The following is a 17,915-nucleotide window of genomic DNA, read 5'->3' on the forward strand; positions in this document are numbered from 1 at the left end:
GATTAGCATTTGTGTTCCAATATCTACCTGCATCATCTTCATCACCAATATCCATCATCTCGTTTTTCCCTTAAAAATCTATGTAACTAACATTGAGGTTGCAGGGCGTCCAGTACAATTAGTTTTCTTGGCCAGTTGGCTCAGTGTCCTAAAGAATTTCAAGCTTTGCATCTTTGTGGCCCATACTGAAGGGGACTTGGGATTGTCAAGGATTTGTGTTGCAGGGCAGTGGTGTGCCACCTGTTCTTCTGTAAGCAAACACACTCATAGGAGGACCTGGGAAGAAGACTCGATCCATTCTTCACTTTAGAAACACGACAACAGAACCTGAGCTGCACAGAATCATGGTGTCTCTGAAGACTCGACGTGCTACCATAAAGTACACATCATTTAACAACTTGCCTTTTAACTGAAAAAGAAATAAAAAGCCCATTTACATGTGTATAAGTATTGATGAAGCTCATTCTTTGAAGTCAAAGCCTGTTATGTCACATAGCATGAGTATGTCATTATTTAATTAGCTTTTCTCCTATTAAGACATTTAACACTATGGTGCTCAAAGAGTGGTGGTATTCACCAGGGATTCAAAGGTCGGGTTGGGGTAGACCTACATAGGAGGTGCATTGAAAAATGCATCCACAATGACTAGGCATTTGTTGTTTATGTAGTAGTTAATGTCTTTTCTGATAGTTAAATCTCTTTTACCAGTTTGTAATCTGACCAGTTTGCAATGATGACTGTTTTCTCTATAGCCCTAGGCTAAGAGAGGGGCAGTAGTTTATTTGAATACCAAAATTCTTCCCATATTAAGCTCATTTACAGACCTGAACTTCCATTACTATCCAGGGAAACTAGGCCAGAAATTCTCTGCAATGCTAATGGGAGCTATGAATTTGAATTTTCATTGAAGTAATAAGGCCATGTGTTTTAAACACTAGTAACATTCTGTGGTGAGGGCAATTGAAAGGCATTCACTTTAAAAACACGTTAAAATGCTTAATATTTATTAAAGCATCTTCCTATACATGAGATGGTTCTAGGTCCACACAATTAAGCAAAGTTTAATCAAACACTTGATCTTGTTTTTCAGACAGTTTGGCATTTAAGTAAGACAACATAGATAATAAATCTTATAAAATGCTAATGGAAAGAGAGGAGTACTCATGTTTACACGCAGGCATATATATGTACAAAGCATGGGAAGATGTGCTTAACAATGGAATACAAAATAAAAGGCATAGAAAGGAAAGGAGTAAATATCAGGGAGTCAGAACAAAATCCCTACTAACTAGTAATTCCCATTAGCAAATCTCTTAGTCTAGTAAAGGCCCCAGTTGCCACTTATGGTGTTTGTAATGTGCCAAGCAGCATCATCTTAAATGCATCCATATATTAATTTACTTAGGCTTTATGACAACCAACAAGGTGGGAAATATTAATTTTTTTTTTTTTGGCCTACACCACATTCAATCAGCACATCTACTTTTGGTGTATGCCACCAGTCCCTCCTCACACATATGTGCTATGGTGTCTCTCTGCTTTCTTGCCTTTGAGACTGTCCTTGAAGCCGTAGAAAGCCACTCAGTCAACATGCGGATGCAGATTGGGAGCATCCCTCAAACAGGAGTCAGTGAATATGGATAAATACCTCAGCTTTCCTGTCCTTGGATGTGTCATTTTGAGATGTATTCTGTGTGGTTCCTCGGACAATCTGCAGGGGGTTTGAGCTCTAGTTGTCCACTACAGAAACTAACCCAGGGAAGCACCTTCTGCTGCTTTTTCTTCCTTCACTGTTTCATTACTTTCCTCACTTTGCTTTCTGTGATTACTTCTCCCTGAAACTAACTGCACCCAACTCGTGTCTCAGGGTTTCACTGTTTGTGAAGAACCCAAACTAAGGTAGAAACAAAATTTAAAAATGACATTACAAACATTTAAGAGCATGATCAAAATCACCTACTGAAATGATTAGAATCCAAATTGGGCCCAGATCTTCTAGCATTAAGCAATAACAAATCTCTCAACATCAAGGTTTTCATTATTTAATTGTTACAGAGAAATAAAATACATATAGATCCAACTATCAAATTCTATTATTTTAATTTGTAACTTCTTATGATTAAAGAAGGAAAGAAATATTTTCTTATAAGAATTTAACACCTAGGACATTGGATATTGTGGGGCAGAAAAGTTCTCACATTTCCCTATGATTTAGTAAAGGAATATCCTCATATTTTTATTTGACTGTCTTATTTCAAGAGATGATGCATTGAAAGACCCTATTTTTAAGGTTCATAAAAACAATATTCTTTGTGTTCATTCTCTGACTCTTCGTTAAGGTTCTTCCTCTCAGATTTATGAGGACGTAGTATGACAATTATAGACTACGTTAGTGTAGTCTTTTATTGTTTAGACTGCCTACACATACGTTATTTCATTTAACTGTAGCAACAAACTTATGAGGTATGTGGAGTCATTTTACAAATAAGCAAACTCAATTGCAGTGATTGAGACTTGCCCACACAAATGTACTTACCAAGTGCAAATCCAGGTCTTCTCATAAATCCAAGTCAGGCCTTTCCCTACTTTAGCCACAGTCATTCATGAAGTCTTTGACTACAGCCAATATTGAGGAAAACAGTTAACAATGGACTCTGAGTGGGCCATTTGGAAAGATGATTTAACCAAGTTTATAGATAGCTGCTTCCCATTAATTGGCATCTTTTTTTCTCTACATTTCCAAACAATGTGTAGATGCAAAGAGAAGAATGTTTCTCATAGAAATTATAGCAAAGGGACATAGTGCTGTAACATCAAGTTCTCAAATTGTAGACAGTGGTGGGAATAGACAATTAATTATTCAATTTCTCCACTACTAATTCCTACCACTCACATTTCCTCAATCTCTTGACCCTAAATGTGCTTATCTTTAAAGTGGGAGTTATAACACTATCAAATAAGAACATAACTACTTGCTCTTAAACCACAAAATAGAGTCAAATCATAAATTGTTCTATGTTGTTATCTCTTGCTAATTTCAAGCTGCTGTTTTTCAATAAACTTGAAAAGGGGAAGACAAAAATCTATGTAAGACTATTTAGCATTTGCCCTTTCTTAAAATTCAGGGAAAACGTTGTTTAATTAGTCTTTCAATCCAAGTAGTTGCAGAGGGCAAGGTCTTCTATGTTCATGTTTTCACCCCACTTGAGGAACAATAAATCCTCTAAATCTGCATGACATTTTTATGTGTTTCTAACAAGTCACAAATACTTTGCTTTTCTATCTACCTGATCCGCAATGTCTCAGGCTCTGCCCTGGTCTGTTGACACTGTCTCTATCCTCTCTGCAAGTTTTTATTCTTTTATTTATTTTTTTATTGTGGAAAAATGCATAACATAAAATGTCTCATCTTAACTATTTATAAGTGTACAGTGTTAAGTAGTGTTAAGTATATTCACATTATTGCACAATCAATGTTCAGAATTTTTTTCATTTTATAAAACTACAATGCAATACTCATTAAACAACAACTCCTCATTTTTCCCTTCTTTCAGCCCCTGGCAACCATCATTTTACTCCCTGTGTCTATGAATTTGACCATTCTAGATACTGCTTATAACTGGAATCAAATAGCATTTGCCTTTTTGTGACTGGGTTATTTTATTTAGCATAATGTCCTCGAGGTTCATCCATGTTGTACTATGTGTCAGAACTTCCTATATTTTAAGGCTAAATGATATTCCACTGTACATATATGCTGCATTTTCTTTATCTATTCGTCCATAATGAACAGGGGTTGCTTCCTCTTCTTGGCCATTTTGAATAGTGCTGCTATGAATGTGTATATGTAAATATCTCTTTAAGATCTTGCTTTCATTTTTTAAATATATATCCAGAAGTGCTGAATCATATAGTATCCATTTTTAATTTCTTGGTGAACTGCCATATTGTTTTCCATAACAGCTGCACCATTTTTGATTCCCATCAATAATGCACAAGTGTTATTATTTTGCCCCATCCATATTATTTTGTGGGTTTTGTTTGGTTGGTTTTAGGTTTTTTTTATGCTATTTTAATGGGTGTGATGTTATCCTTATTGTGGTTTTGATTTGAAGTTCCATGATGATTAATGATGTTTAGCATCTTTTCAAATATTTGTAGGCTATTTGTATACCATCTTTGGGGAAACTTCAGTTCAAGTCCTCTTTCCCGTTTTAAAACATCTATAGAAAGCTTCATAAATTTATGTGTCTTCTGCACATGGACTATGTTAATCTCTATATCTTTCTAATTTTAGAATATGTGCTACCAAAGCCAGCACCAAATTTGCTGATTCATTAATGAATTCATTCATTATTAATTCATTCATTATTAATTCATAATTATGAATTCATTCATTAATGAATTCATTCATTCATTAATGAATTTTCAGTGTTTCATTAATGCATCTTCCTCTTCTTGACAATTCCTTCACTGTCCACATACAGTCACCCAACACTTTCCCCCTAAAAAATATAGAAGAATATTTGTATATATTCATGAAACTTATTTTTCGCTTATGTTCAAGTCATCGGTCCTTTCTATTGTTTGATCATTGATAGTCTTTGGCTTTTGTTTTGTTTTGTACCTGTTCATGTCACTACGTTTGGGGAATTTTAAGATCTGGCTTAATGCTACCACCTTAAACAGCCTGATAGATGTGGAGATGAGTAAGAAGCAGTATTTCAACCTTGCATTGAAAGGGTACATACATCTTGCTCCTTTTTTTTTTCCCTTTTTAATCTTAAGTTCTTAATTTTCTCACCATTGATGTAAAAATCATTTATGCTTACACTGCAACCAACATAAATCATTAACACACAAAAGAATAGTAAACAGCCTTTAATCAATATTACTTTCTTCTATGAGACACAGTGGAAATGAAAGGATACAGTTTATCCTCGATTGGAAGTTTCACAAACATTTAGCCTGGACCTCATCTCTTCACAGTAATTACTTTGCTCCAACCACACAGATCTCCTTTATGTTTTCAGGACGTATTAAGGTCCTTTCTTCCTCAAGAACTTTGCCCATCTTGTTCTTTTTCATCCCTCAAGTCTCAGCTTGTTGCCATCTCCTCAGAAAGTCGTTTCCTACACCTAACCCAAGGACACTGCCTTCTGACAGTCACTTTCTAATATTTCATCTGCCTAATTTTGTTCACGATGCGAATCATGTTATGAAACTATCTTACTTATTATTTACTTGCATGCTTTTTTTATTGTCAGCCATCCCTTGCCCATCCCCAAGTCAAATATATGTCCCATGACTGCAAAGGCCTGTTTCATTTGTTCACCTCTATATCCCCAGTGCCTGAAACAGTGCCTGGGCGATAGTTTGCTGACTGCTAGTGTAGGTCATGTGTTCTCAACTTTGGCATCAAAGCATACTTGCATGTTGATTCAAGTGCAAGTGTTCACTTAAAAAATGTGTTAATTATAAAAAAGAGCCAAAGATAAAATTTGGTTTACTTTAAAATGTAGACATTATTAAAATAAAAGTAAGAGAAAATTCCGGATGTTCTCCATAGTACTATGACTCTCATTCACTCCAAAGCTTCCGTGAAAATAGAAATATTGGCATTAACAATAATAGGTATTAGTGGAAGTACATTTTTTATATCATCTTTAGTGCATAGCAGTGGTTCTCACACTTGACATGCATCAGAATCACTAGGAATTACTGGAATGCACCCACAGATTACTGATCCAGGAGGTCTAAGGTGTGCCTGAGAATTTCAGGCCTAGTTCCAGATCATGCTCTTGCTGGTGGTGTAGAGACTGAAGAAGTAAAGAGAAAAGTCTACCAACAGAGGTACACATTAAGATGCAATGAGGTGAGGGGATAGAAGTGAGAAACAAAGGACTATATGTGGTGTGGTCTGTGGAAATGGTAAGTAGAACACAAAGGAGAAGGAATTATCCATAATTATAGCATAAGTAGAAATTAAAGACCAATGAAGTATACAGATAAGGAAAAACAGGAGTCGTATCTGAGGAAACTAGGTGAGTGATAAATTCACTAACTGAAATAAGGTATGTGAGGAGCAGATTTAAAGATAAGATTATATATCGTCATCTGAATATGCCGTTTGTACTGCCTGCTTCAATCCAAATGGGGATCATCTAGGAGAACTTTGGAAGAATAAGTGGGAGCTCAGGAGCAATATCTGGGACCAAGCTATATACTTTTAATAGTAATTGGCATATGTGTAGACATTCAAGCCATGGAAAAATGATGAAATAGCCTTTTGGGGATGTGTAGAACAAGAATAGAAGAAATTCTCAGGAATTCTAAACTATGCCAGCCTAACTGAATTTCCTTCTGTAAAAGAAGTGCTAGACTGGATGATCATGCAAATTTGGTGGTTGATGTATAGAAGCATTTGATTAAATGTTGCAGTTAGCAGTATATTTTCTGATATTTTAGTGGATGAAATGAGCCACACACTTTGACAATGTATAGGGTTAATACTTAGTTTCATTAGGTCATTAAATATGAAATGTTTGATTTTGAATCAAAAGTGTAGTTTATTATATCTCAAATAAGAGGCAGTACAATTAATCAAAGTAGGCGCCTAAACTATTGACAGAGTTTTGCCATCTTACTGGTAACTTGTATGTTCATTAGCCACATCTTTCCCAAACAATTAATTGATATTTCAAACTGTCTACACTGCATTGGTTCCACAACAGAACTCATATTCAGAAATAACACAAATTTTTGACTTATCCATAGTTTCACAAAAATTGCTGTAAGAGAAAATTTGAAAGATAATCATGAGCCAAACCATGCGTTTGAAAGATTGAGGATGAACCTTCACAATAAACAAAAAAACAGGAAGTGTTGAAGTGAAATGTCAAAGATATCAACTATCAAACTTAATACTTAAGTCAGGCTCATACTTAATAACCTAAATATAAATGTAGAAGAGCATGTCTAATAATGTACCATCAATCTCTTCCCTTAGCTTCATTCCATCAAGAGATGTGCAATTTTAATTAATGCTTTTGACATAAAACTGGAGGAAATATGTTGAATTAGAAAATATTTATACTAAAATGAAATGAAAGGATAAATCTTAAATCTTACCAGATTAATTTTTTAAAAAACTAATAGTTCTCACATGTTTTTTGAAAAAAAAGTGCCAAAAAAGTAGATAGAAAAGAAGGAAGAAAAAATTAAGAATGAACGGAATTAACAAGTGTTAAACACCAAAATGGGGGACATCAATTTAAAAGTTTAAGTAATTTAATCAAGTGTAAATGATCCAAACTTTACAATTAAAAGTCAGAGAACTTCAGTCTGAATTAAAAAATTCAAGACTGAACTCTATGCTGTCTGTATAATAAGTTGAAAACAAAAGGATAGAAAAAGATATGACATACATGTTAAAACAGTAGACTTTAGGATAAAATGATTATCAAAAATAAAGATATTCTATAGTGATAAAAACGGAAGTTCACCAGAAAAATATAATAATCGTAAATGTTTACATTATCTAATAAGAATGCTTCAACATATATAAAGTAGAAACTACCCAAATCAAAGGAAGAAATAGAAAAATCTACAATTAAACTTAATGGTCTTAATTCCTCTTGTTCAGTAATTAGTAGAATAGCTGGACAAACAATTCAGTAAGTAGATATATTTGAACTGCACAATCAGCTTGGACTAATTGACATTTAAAGAATCTCTTCTTTAAAAAGCAAAAGCTTTAAGCTCTTGGGTGAAAGGCAGCAAACCTCCAAGAGAGGTTCTTCCACATTTATTATTCTTCCAGGCATATCAGAAATTGGTATTGGGGTATGTGTCGTCTTTGGGACCTATGCATCTTTTTGTAGCTCACTTCCTACTGCGGTTTATTTTAAGACTTGCCAAAAAATAACATAATTTTTAGATAAGGCTAGTGTTCTTTGACAATTTAATTTCCTTAAAACCTTATTAGGTTTCTGATTTATTTACTTCTAGTCAGTTTCATGGATGAGTAGCCACACCAAACATTCTTTTTGAAGTAATTCTTAGGTAGTCTTTATTCCCTTGCTTTCTGGCTCTGTTATACGGCTTAACTTAACAGTAGCTTAGATACCTTGAGGAGATGAGGCCTGAATAGGGCATATTCCAAATCCGATCACTGTATTGAAATAAGAAATCTCATCTTGTCTTTGCCAATAAAACAGTATTTTAAATTCTATCTCCTGCTATTTAGGGACTAGAAGCTGTCAATTTTTCTAATCTTGCAAGTTTCAAATATCTGTCTTCTCTTTATCCTTGAATTTCTGCTTGTAAACTGCCTTTCTCTTCTCTTTCTTATGTGTTGCTTAACAGATCCAATAATAACGCATATTTAAAAGATCTTTTTCAACCTTTTTTGCCCAGCTCAGTAATCATTTGATTTGTCTCCCAACTTATTTCAGGCAAGAGATTTACCAAATATTTCGCATGTGAATGACACAGATCAAGAGCTATTTATCTTGTTTTATGTGTTGTAATCCTCCATTCAATCACTGGGCCAATGTAGCATATTAATAGCTTTTCTTCAATGGATTTCCAATTTTAGTATCAATTTATGTATTAATATCTATGTATTCTAGCCCAGTTGACAAGAGTGAGACCCTGTCTCAAAAAAAACTATGTATTAACACTGATTAGATAATATCAATTTATAATAATCAATTATAATATAGTTATAAGTAATAAATACTAATCAATTAATATATTAATATTATTATATGTATTCATTTAAGTAGTAATAAGGATGACTCATTGTAGCTACTAAAACAAACAGTATAGAATCTCTGCAAACTATAAACAAGTAAAGTTAGTGTGTGTGTGTTTGTGTGTGTGTATGTTTACGTGTGTTTGTACATGTGTTTTTACTCACCAGAATCCAACACTGGGCAGCAGGGGAAGGTAAGGGATTCTGCTTTACAGAGAAATTCTGGGACAAGCCTCCTATGCCATAGTTCCATTATATTCAATAGATGGCTTCAATATCACCCTCGTATGATTTAGCTAGCAGACGGGAGAGAAAGAGAATAAAGGTACACACAATCTTAACTATGTGCTCCTGCTATATCATATTGTTAAGAACTAGTTACCATGGTACTTTATGTAATAGTACAGTCTGGGAAACAGAAAGCACAATAGTTATTTTAACAGAAAAACTGATACAAGAATTGGTTAAATGGACACTGAAAGACTGAACAGACAGGAAGAAAAAACATGGTGGTGGACCAGAAAGAGAAACATGTAGCAGATAGCTCTGATTTGTACTATTATCTCTGAAAAGACAGATTTTGGAGAACTGAAAGAGCTAAAACGGGATCCAAATGCTACTTGAGCCTATTACTGTTGCCAGGTTGAAGCTATTTGCTATTTGTTGCTAATAAGAACCATACGCCAACCAAGAAGGAGCTCATCTCTTCTTCCTCCACCTAGTGCCCATACTTCACACAGTAACAGGAAGACAGTTTACAGGGAGAAATCTGTGTGGATTCCCAGCTCTAGTAGCACAGAAATGACTCTAAAAGATGGGTGGATTTTGAGTTGAGTGACAATAGCTTAATAAGTGGTACAGTATTTTCTGATCTATTACTTGTACAGGTGTCCCCACATCTTGCCCTAGTTCTGATAACTGAGAACTAATTATAGCAATTAACATTATTACATGAAGCATGGAAATTTACAAATCAATGATCTCGCCAATGAAGTTCCTTGGCTGTAAATCCCTACTTGGTAACATGATTAGGACTGCAGTTACATTAGAAAGAGGCCCTTACCTTGATTTTGCCAGCCTATATGTTACCCACTTCTAGCTGCAACTACCAGGAATGGATTTTATGTTGTGGAAACTGATTCTGTTGACTGATTTCCCCAGTGATGACTGTTGGCTTGAAAAACAAATACATGTGATTAATCATCATCATCTCATTCAAGGTAGCATCTTCTGCTGCTTGACTTGAATTCAGTTCATCTCGGAAGCTGGTTTTATCCAAATGTAATCATCCAGCTCCAATTTCTAGTTCATTCCTAAACAATGTAGTTGCTAAAGAAGTTCCATATCCAAGATAATTATATTTCCCAACTATTGACAAAGGATATAATTTCTGCTTAACAGCTGTCCCATTTACTTAATGCTATTAAACAAACTACTTCCAAAAAACAACACTTTTATTAATTCACATGATTTATGGCTCAGGAATTTGGGCAGGGCTCATATGAACAATTCTGCTCTATGTGGGTTACCGGGGTCAGTCACTCAATGCAGTTTAACTTGCAGTTGGGTTTGTCAGGAGGGTACAAGATGGCTTCAGCCACATGGCTGTTAACATCAAGGCTGATCTCAGCCCCCTCCTTATCAATGGATTTTTAAGGACTTTTTAATAGTGTCTTTGCAGCAGGTCAACAGGACATTTATACATTGGTTCATTTCTTCCCCCCCCCCCCCAAAAAAGGACAGAAACTGTCAGTGCCTTTACATGCTAGACTCTGAATTGGCATAGAGTCACTTCTGCAATAATTAATGGAAAGGAAATATTCTGTATGTTGCCTACACCTTCCATGAGAGATAATTTTGTAGAAGAGGCTTCTTGCCTCATACCTAAGCATGCAGACAGAATTAATCAGATTCACAAGTGCTGATGAAAGGGCTGATGAGACTTTCCTGAGAAAGTCAGAATTATCAGAAGAAAAAAATAAAAGAAACTAGGCTAAAAGCATGAATTTCTGCTTTTCTGATACTTTCATTTTAAACCTCAAGAAAAATAAGAAATATTGGCCATGTGCTCAGAGAATTTCTCAAACAGTGCTAAAATTATATCTTAATTTCAAGATTGAGAACTTGAGCACAGCCATACGTGAAACTCCACATGGGTACAATGCAGGGAAGAGGCTCTGCAGTCCAGCCATATGTTTAAATTTTGTGCCTTTCCCTCAACCATGCAGAGAAACTGGGACTTTCAAACAATCATATACTCAGCATCTAGTTTGAGCTGTAAAATTTTTTTTAAAAAAATTTATTTTTAATTATTATGGGTACATAATAGTTGTATATCTTTATAGGGCACACGTGAGGTTTTGATACAGGCATACAATGTGAATTAATAAAATCAGAGTCATGGAGGTATCTATCACCTCAAGCATTTAACATTTCTTCGTGTTAGAAACATTCAAATTCCACTCTTTTAGTTATTTTAAAGTATACCCTAACTTATTGTCACTTATAGTCACTTTGTGGTGCTAACAAATATCGTTCACTTTATCTAACTGTATTTAAAACAAATCTAGCATGTTCTCATCCATATGTGGGAGCTAAATATTAAGAACAATTGATCTCATGGAGACAGAGAGTAGAATGATGGTTGCTAGAGTCTGGGAAGGGTATGGAGGAGTTAGGGACAAAGTGGGCTGCAAAATCTTGTCTTGTACTTTGTATCAGAAGTGTATTCACCACCCACTCTTTCACTTGCAACATTTTTAATAAACCTTCCCAGTGTATCCCCTTCCTTCTTTTAAGAAGCTTATTATTATCATTATTATTACTTTGCTTTACTAAGAGGTGGGAAAGAAGTCTTCATTATGTAAAATGTGATATATAAATCTATGTGGAGTGCTTCTAAAAGTAGAATGTCTGCCAAATTCTCTAGCAGCTTTACCAGTGTATAATTAAGTACTCATTTAAACCATAGTTTATGTTTGTGTGAAGGGACGGTGTGGAACTCAGAAATAGAAGTTGTTGTGCCTTTTTCTGTATTTTTAAGTTATATGTTAGATTCTGTTTTTGACAGCCATGACTCTTAAAGTAACAAAACTGGATTTTCACTACTAGTAATGTAGTGGCCTGGAGGACCAGAGAAACTCTCTTGAGACAGGGTAAAATCCTAAATAGAATGTAAGATCCAGTGTGAAATAAGACAGTCTCCATAGGCTAGACATGCAGAGAAAGAGCAAATTTAAAACAGTACTGAGGACTGATGATGGTGTACTTCCTGGAGCATCTAATTTTCTCTGATGGCCTAGAGTTGATTTTTTAAGTCCATGCTTTTGAGGTAGAATAGAGTTAAAGTCCGGGACCAATGCAATGCAGGCAGGTTTGATACAAGACCCCAATATTAGGTCTGCATTTATGAAAGCCAACATTATCAGGGAACTGAAAGAAAAATAACACAGAGGAAAATGAACAAAACAGCTGGGTATCTTATCCGTGGCTTTGGGTGGAGGGTAAAGGAAAGAAATGTAGAAATAAAATTTTGTGTTTATGCTTGTATTAATATGTGCATGTGTATATGCATGCACACACAAACATATACACAACTACTTTGAGAGTTGCTAAACAAAAGCCTGATCTTATATAGGTTAAAGACAAATTTAAATACCTGTGTGATTAAAACCTTCTCAAAGACAACAAATTTAGTTTAAGAGCAGAAGAGAATAAAAATACTCTCTGGAGAAGCATAATTTAACCCCAAGATTTAAAGACCTTTCACAGATAGGGTTTAAATAAGGGTGATTTCCTGCTAGCAACAATACAACAAAGGAGTACATTTAAAATGTCCAATATACAATAAAATAAACCACTCTGAAAAGAGATTATGGTAAAATGAAAAGTGAGATCAATAATAACATAAAGACAGCAGATCCTGAATTTATCAGAGAGAGTATTTCATTTAAACATATTATTAATAGTATGACTAAAGATTACATGATATGGATGAAGAAGGAAAAAGTAACTATCAAATTAAGAGACATATATGTAAAAGACCAGAATAAAGCTTCTAAAAATTATATGCTAATACATACACATAATTTTAATTTTAATTATATATGCATAATATACATATGTATGTAATCTGTATATAACTGGAAAATCAATGAACAATTTAAATAGGATATTAGATATAGTAAAAGAGAATAACAAAGTGATGACATACCTAATAATGCAGCAAACTGCTAACAAATTAAAAAAGTATTAAAAATATAAAGTTACACTGATGAGTAAAAATGTCTAAAAAGGGAATAGATAAATGCAGGACTTAAGGAGAAACTTCAAATGAGAAGAGGTAATGTTTGGAAAAGACAATTACTGAGGATTTTCCAAATTTATGAAAGAAATAATGAGATTAAGAATAATTAAAGAATCCTCTAAACTCAAAATTTGAAGATAAAATGAACTAAAATAAAATATTAAAGTAAACTTATATCAATATATTATAATTTAAGTGTAGAACAACAAAGTAATAGAAAATATAAGTAAACAGAGAGTAAAATAGATTAAAAGAAAGCAGTAAATAAACTGATTTGAGTTTATTTCTCTAAAGCACCAAAATAAGACAGCGATCTAACATTATTATCAAAATAACCTAAAAATAATTGCAATACTGAAAACATGTCTACCCTCAGATTGGGGATTAAATCATGACATTTTAAAATACTAAACATGTTTGCTGTTTAAAGACTGTCATTGATAGACTATCTAAAAGTATACACCAGAGATAAAAGAAGCATTACAAAGAAAAAGAAATAGAAAATATGTGGATAAATATAAGCAAATGTTTATTAAACCACCAATTCCTTTTTTTTCCTTTTTTTTTATTTTGGCATATTATGGGGGTACAGATTTTAAGGTTTCAATAAATGCCCATTTCCCCCCCTACCCCCACAAGTCTGAGTCTCCATCATGACCATCCCCCAGATAGTGCACATCTCACTCATTATATATGTATATACCCGCCCTCCTCCCCCCTCCCCCGTGCCCAATACCCTATTACTGTAGTACCTATGTGACCACTTAGGTGCTACTCAGTTAATACCAGTTTGCTGGAGAATATATCTGGTGCTTGTTTTTCCATTCTTGGGAAACTTCACTTAATAATATGGGTTCCACCTCTAACCAAGAAAATATAAGATGTGCTATGTCACCATTGTTTCTTAGAGCTGAATAGTACTCCATGGTAACATATACCACATTTTATTAATCCATTCTTGGATTGATGGGCACTTGGGCTGTTTCCACAGCCTTGCAATTATGAATTGTGCTGGTATAAACATTTGAGTGCAGGTGTCTTTTTTGTAGAGTGTCATTGGATCTTTTGGGTAGATGCCCAGCAATGGGATTGCTGGATCAAATGGCAGATTCACTTGTATCACTTTAAGGTATCTCCATATTGCTTTCCACAGAGGTTGAACTAGTTTGCAGTCCCACCAGCAGTGTAGGAGTGTTCCTCTCTCTCTGCATCCATGCCAGCATTTATTGTTTGGAGACTTTTTGATAAAGGCCATTCTCACTGGAGTTAAGTGATATCTCATTGTGGCTTTGATTTGCATTTCTCTGATGATTAGAGATGTTGAGCATTTTTTCATATGTTTGTTGGCCATTCTTCCGTCTTCTTTAGAAAAATTTCTGTTCAAGTCCTTTGCCCACTTTTTAATGGGGTTATTTGATTTTTTCTTCCTGATTTTCGTGAGTTCTAAGTATATTCTAGTTATCAGTCCCTTATCGGATGCATAGGAAGCAAAAATTTTCTCCCATTCTGTAGGTTGTCTGTTTACTTTCATGACTATTTCTTTGGCTGTGCAGAAGCTTTGTAGTTTGATCATGTCCCATTTATTTATTTTTGTTGCTGCTGTGATTGCCTTTGGGGACTTCTTCATAAACTCTTTGCCTAGGCCGATGTCTAGGAGAGTGTTCCCAACTTTTTCCTCTAGAATTCTAATAGTTTCATACCTTAGGTTTAAGTCTGTTATCCAGCGTGAGTTGATTTTTGTGAGAGGTGAAAGGTGTGGGTCCTGTTTTAGCCTTCTACAGGTGGCTATCCAGTTTTCCCAGCACCATTTATTGAAAAGGGATTCTTTTCCCCAGCGTATGTTTTTGTCTGTTTTGTCAAAGATTAGATGGCTATATGAGGATGGTTTTATATCAGGATTCTCACATCTGTTCCACTGGTCCATATTCCTATTTTTGTGCCAATACCATATTGATTTAATTATTACAGCTTTGTAGTATAGTTTGATATCTGGCATATTAATGCCTCCCATTTTGTTTTTGTTGCCTAGAATTGCTTTTGATATTCGGGGTCTTCTTTGGTTCCATACGAAGCATAAAATTATTTTTTCTATATCTTTGAAGAATGCTGATGGAATTTTAATAGGTATTGCATTGAATCTGTAGATCAGTTTGGGTAGTATAGACATTTTGATGATGTTGAGTCTGCCGATCCCCAAGCATGGTATGGATTTCCATCTGTTTACATCCTCTGCTATTTCCTTCCTCAGTGTTTCATAGTTCTCCCTGTAGAAGTCTTTTACGTCCTTGGTTTAGTATATTCCTAGGTACTTTAATTTCTTTGTTGCTATTGTGAAGGGAATTGAGTCTTTGATTTGGTTCTCAATTAGATTGTTGTTGGCGTATATGAATGCCTCTGATTTCTGTGTATTGATTTTGTATCCTGAGACTTTACTAAATTCATTGATCAGTTCCAGGAGTTTCTTGGTTGAATCTTTGGGGTTATCTAGATATAATATCATATCATCAGCAAACAGTGAAAGTTTGATCTCTTCTGCCCCTATTTGGATACCTTTGATTCCATTTTCCTGTCTGATTGCTGTAGCCAAGACTTCCAGCACTATGTTGAACAGAAGTGGAGATAGTGGGCAGCCTTGTCTGGTTCCAGTTCTAAGTGGGAATGATTTCAATTTTTCCCCATTCAGTATGATGTTGGCTATGGGTCTGTCATATATGGCTTGTATCATTTTTAGGTATGTCCCTTCTATGCCTATTTTCTTAAGTGTTCGTATCATGAAAGGGTGTTGAATTTTGTCAAAATCTTTTTCTGCATCTATTGAAAGAATCATGTGGTCTTTGTTTTTGCTTCTGTTAATGTGGTGAATTGCATTTATAGATTTACGTATGTTGAACCATCCCTGCATCCCTGGGATGAAGCCCACTTGGTCGTGGTGGATTATTTTTTTGATAAGTGTCTGGATTCAGTTAGCTAAGATTTTGTTGAAAATTTTTGCATCTATATTCATTAGGGATATTGGTCTGTAGCTTTCTTTTTTTGTTGCATCTTTTCCTGGTTTTGGTATCAGAGTAATATTTGCTTCATAAAAGGTGTCGGGGAGGTTTCCGTTCTTCTCCATGTTGTGGAATAGTTTCTGCAAGATAGGTACTAGTTCTTCTTTGTAAGTGTGGTAAAATTCAGGTGTGAAGCCATCTGGACCAGGACTTTTCTTTCTAGGGAGATTTTTAATTGCTGGTTCTATTTCAGCTGTTGGGATTGGTCTGTTCAGGGAATCTATTTCTTCCTGGTTGAGCCTAGGGAGGCTGTGTGTTTCTAGAAATTTGTCCATTTCCTCCACATTTTCCAGTTTGTGTGCATAAAGATTTTTGTAGTATTCATAAATTGTATCTTGTATCTCTTTGGGATCAGTTTGTGATATCTCCTTTTTTATTCCCGATGGAGCTTATTAGAGATTTCTCTTTTCTGCTTTTCGTTAGCTTAGCCAATGGTGTGTCAATTTTGTTTATTTTTTCAAAGAACCAACTTTTTGTTTTATTAATCTCCTGAATAGCTTCCCTGTTTTCAATTTCGTTTAGTTCTGATTTGATCTTGTTGATTTCACTTCTTCTGCTGGCTTTGGGGTTGGTCTGTTCTTCTTTTTTCAGCTCTTTGAGTTGTTTCATTAGAATGTCTATTTGTGATCTTTTTGTCTTTTGGTTATAGGCATTTATGGAGATAAACTTTCCTCTCAGAACTGCTTTAGCTGTGTCCCAGAGGAGTTGATAACTTGTCTCTCCATTGTCATTTTCTTCATAGAATTTTTTATTTCCATCTTGATTTCTTCATTTATGAAGTAATCATTTAGTAGGAGGTTGTTTAATTTCCACGTTTTTGTGTAGAAATGTGAGTTTCTGTTAGGGTTGATTTCTAGTTTTATTCCACTGTGATCTGAGAAGGTACATGGTATGATTTCTATTTTTTTAAATTTCTTGAGATTTACTTTGTGTCCTAGGATATGGTCAATCTTAGAAAATGTCCCGTGAGCTGATGAGAAGAACGTATATTCAGTGGATTTGGGGTAGAATGTCCTATAGATGTCAGTCAGACCCAATTGTTCCAGGGTTTTGTTTAAGTTCATTATTTCTTTATTAATTTTCTGTTTGGAGGATCTGTCCACGCAGGAACATCTTGGAGATGTAGTGGTCCTTGTTGACCGGCTTGGACTTCTTCTTCCCCTTGCCCCTCAGGACCACAATGACTCTTGGGGACCTCAGTCCACATCTCCTTCACGTTCTCCAGCACCATGTTGCAGTGCCTATCAAAGGCCTTCACACGGCCCAGGAGTTTCTTGTTATTGCAGCAATTGATAAGCACTTGAGTGTTGTTCTTGACCGACTGTGTGAGCACAGATAGTGGACCAGTGTTAAATTCATCCTCCTCCCTCTTTTGTAGCTCCTCTGGGGTCATTTCACTCTTGGGCTTGTTGAGGAGGCTCATGGTGGTGGCTGTGTTCTCAGGTCACTCCTTTCTCCGCGTTGCTTTTCTGCTCCACCAATTCCTTTTGATGTAAAAAAATAAGACAAATGTTAAATGCACACAATTTAATATATATAAGTAAAGAAGGTGTTCAATTAGTATTAACATGTTCTAAAATCTTCTTCAGAACTTTAGACTTACCCATGTATCTCTTAAATCTTGATCTGTCTTTACATTCTTTTTTTCCTGTCTCAGTTTTTGTTTGCACATTTCTGCAGCTTTGAGGTACAGCAATTTATGTGCCAATTACATTTAATCATGTTGCACAAATCTGGCACATGACTCATTTTTTTTTTTGCATTTATTTGATGAGTTATTGAGAAATGTGTGATAAAGTTG

General features: G+C 35.0%; 1 non-coding gene across 1 annotated transcript; it reads right to left on the reverse strand.

Annotated features, from left to right (window-relative positions):
* Positions 1–4,219: 4,219 nt before the first annotated feature.
* On the reverse strand, positions 4,220–4,321 carry LOC142875267 (U6 spliceosomal RNA). The gene has a single exon (XR_012922668.1). It is a non-coding gene; the product is annotated as a U6 spliceosomal RNA (small nuclear RNA).
* Between the last annotated feature and the right edge of the window lie 13,594 nt (positions 4,322–17,915).

The sequence above is a fragment of the Microcebus murinus genome, chromosome 1, assembly GCF_040939455.1.
Source record: "Microcebus murinus isolate Inina chromosome 1, M.murinus_Inina_mat1.0, whole genome shotgun sequence".
NCBI classification, from domain to species: Eukaryota; Metazoa; Chordata; class Mammalia; order Primates; family Cheirogaleidae; genus Microcebus; species Microcebus murinus.